The sequence below is a fragment of the Anneissia japonica genome, unplaced genomic scaffold, assembly GCF_011630105.1.
Source record: "Anneissia japonica isolate Jap-2015-1 unplaced genomic scaffold, ASM1163010v1 scaffold288015_len651517_cov191, whole genome shotgun sequence".
Taxonomy (NCBI): Eukaryota; Metazoa; Echinodermata; class Crinoidea; order Comatulida; family Comatulidae; genus Anneissia; species Anneissia japonica.
This window is the reverse complement of record NW_022751954.1, coordinates 644956-647571: the sequence shown is the minus strand read 5'-3', so window position 1 is coordinate 647571 and position 2616 is coordinate 644956. Positions and strand designations below refer to the sequence as shown.

Sequence of the window (2616 nt, the reverse complement as noted above, 5' to 3'; positions counted from 1 at the left end):
GATGCCTTTTGTGTATTAGGCAGATATGATAACCGCTACACTACGGAATCTGTTGATAGGAGACAGTATTTATCCAAAATTTGTAAAAACAGTAATGGATTATTAAAATAACAAGGCCGGGAACATCCACAGTGTATTATGCATACCAACAGTAACACCAAACTATCTGTTGCTTTAAAATAGTTGTTTCCATTGAAAGTGATCGATTATAAAAGGTTTCTGAAATAGGCCCTATTTATTGTTGAATGGATATCATCAATTGAGATTTAAATAAAAGATTAACTGTTTCCGCCCGGGCTCGAACTGGGGACCTTCTGCGTATAAGGCTGATGTGATGACCGCAACAAATCCGTCGCTGGTAGGAAACTATAGTATATCCATTTAAAATTTCTAAAACGGTAAGATGTGATAACCGCTTACACTACCGAATCTGTAGTTGGGAGATATTTAGGTAGTAAATAGAAGTATTTTCAGTTAAAATGTCTAAAACAGTAATGGATTATTAAAATAACAATAGGCTTTAGATTTAAATAAAAGATTAATTGATTCCGCCCGGGCTCGAACCGGGGACCTTCTGCGTGTTAGGCAGATGTGATAACCGCTACACTACGGAATCTGTTACTGGTAGCAAATAGTATATCCAGTTAAAATTTATAAAACGGTCAGATGTGATAACCGCTACAGTACCGAATTTGTAGGTGGGAGATATTTAGGTAGTAGGTTGAAGTATTTCCAGTTAAAATGTCTAAAACAGTAATGGATTATTAAAATAACAATAGGCTTTAGATTTAAATAAAAGATTAATTGATTCCGCCTGGGCTCGAACCAGGAACCTTCTACGTGTTAGGCAGATGTGATAACCGCTACACTACGGAATCTCTTGCTTTTTGAAGGAGTTAGTAATTTTCCACTCGAAATTTCTAAAACAGTAATGGATTATTAAAATATCAATAGGCCGGGTACCTCCCGTGTATAATATTAGCATATGAATTAAAAGTAACACCAAAATATACCTGTTGCATAAAATAAGTTGTCCATTGAACGTTTTGAAGTGGTTTCTAAAGCCTAATAGAACATGGATACCAATTCCAATAAAATGAAAGTGATTCCGCCCGGGCTCGAACCGGGGACCTTCTGCGTGTTAAGCAGATGTGATAACCGCTACACTACGGAATCTCTTGCTTGTTTAAGGAGTTAGTAATTTTCCAGTCGAAATTTCTAAAACAGTAATGGCTTATTAAAATAACAATAGGCCAGGTACCTCCCGTGTATAATATTAGCATATGAAATAACAGTAACACCAAAATATATCTGTTGCATAAAGTAAGTTGTCCATCGAACGTTTTGAAGTGGTTTCTAAGATACTTACTAAGCCTAATAGAACATGGATACCAATTCCAATAAAAAGAAAGTGATTCCGCCCGGGCTCGAACCGGGGACTTTCAGCGTGTTTGGCAGATGTGATAACCGCTACATTACGGAATCTGTTGCTTGTTGTAGGAATTAGTATTTTTCCAGTCGAAATTTCTGAAACAGTAATGGATTATTAAGATAACACAAGGCCGGGTACCTCCCGTATAGTATAATAGCATATAAAATAACAGTAACACCAATATATCTGTTGCTTAAAATAAGTTGTCCATTGAACATTTTGAAGTGGTTTCTAAAATACTTACTAAGCCTAATAGAACATGAATACCAATTCCAATAAAAAGAAAGTGATTCCGCCCGGGCTCGAACCGGGGACCTTCTGCGTGTTAGGCAGATGTGATAACCGCTACACTACGGAATCTGTTGCTTGTTGTAGAAGTTAGTATTTTTCCAGTCGAAATTTCTAAAACAGTAATGGATTATTAAAATAACAATAGGCCGAGTACCTCCTGTGTATGATTATAGCATATGAAATAACAATAACACCAAAATATATCTGTTGCTTAAAATAAGTTGTCCATTGAACGTTTTGAAGTGGTTATTTACTAGGCCTAATAAATAACTAATATGGATACCAATTCCAATTTTTAAAAAAAAGTGACTCCACCTGGGCTCGAACAGGGGACCTTCTACGTGTTAGGCAGATGTGATAACCGCTACACTACGGAATCTCTTGTTGTTGAAGGAGTTAGTCATTTTCCAGTCGAAATTTCTAAAACAGTAATGGCTTATTAAAATAACAATAGGCCGGGTACCTCCTGTGTATAATATTAGCATATGAAATAACAGTAACACCAAAATATATATGTTGCATAAAGTAAGTTGTCCATCGAACGTTTTGAAGTGGTTTCTAAAATAATTACTAAGCCTAATAGAACATGGATACCAATTCCAACAAAAAGAAAGTGATTCCGCCCGGGCTCGAACCGGGGACCTTCTGCGTGTTAGGCAGATGTGATAACCGCTACACTACGGAATCTGTTGCTTGTTGTAGGAATTAGTATTTGTCCAGTCGAAATTTCTAAAACAGTATTTGATTATTAAAATAACACAAGGCCGGGTACCTCCCGTGAATTATAATAGCATATGAAATAACAGTAACACCAAAATATATCTGTTGCTTAAAGTAAGTTGTCCATCGAACGTTTTGAAGTGGTTTCTAAGATACTTACTAAGCCTAATAGA

The 2616-nt window shown here is 36.2% G+C and overlaps 7 non-coding genes across 7 annotated transcripts; all 7 read right to left on the bottom strand.

The window, feature by feature from the left end:
* Window positions 1-543: 543 nt before the first annotated feature.
* Trnav-aac lies at window positions 544-616 on the bottom strand. The gene has a single exon. It is a non-coding gene; the product is annotated as a tRNA-Val (tRNA).
* A 189-nt stretch (window positions 617-805) lies between these two features.
* Trnav-aac lies at window positions 806-878 on the bottom strand. The gene has a single exon. It is a non-coding gene; the product is annotated as a tRNA-Val (tRNA).
* Window positions 879-1103: 225 nt separating this feature from the next.
* Trnav-aac lies at window positions 1104-1176 on the bottom strand. The gene has a single exon. It is a non-coding gene; the product is annotated as a tRNA-Val (tRNA).
* Window positions 1177-1412: 236 nt separating this feature from the next.
* Window positions 1413-1485, bottom strand: Trnav-aac. The gene has a single exon. It is a non-coding gene; the product is annotated as a tRNA-Val (tRNA).
* A 234-nt stretch (window positions 1486-1719) lies between these two features.
* Trnav-aac lies at window positions 1720-1792 on the bottom strand. The gene has a single exon. It is a non-coding gene; the product is annotated as a tRNA-Val (tRNA).
* Window positions 1793-2029: 237 nt separating this feature from the next.
* On the bottom strand, window positions 2030-2102 carry Trnav-aac. Its single transcript has one exon. It is a non-coding gene; the product is annotated as a tRNA-Val (tRNA).
* A 235-nt stretch (window positions 2103-2337) lies between these two features.
* Window positions 2338-2410, bottom strand: Trnav-aac. The gene has a single exon. It is a non-coding gene; the product is annotated as a tRNA-Val (tRNA).
* Between the last annotated feature and the right edge of the window lie 206 nt (window positions 2411-2616).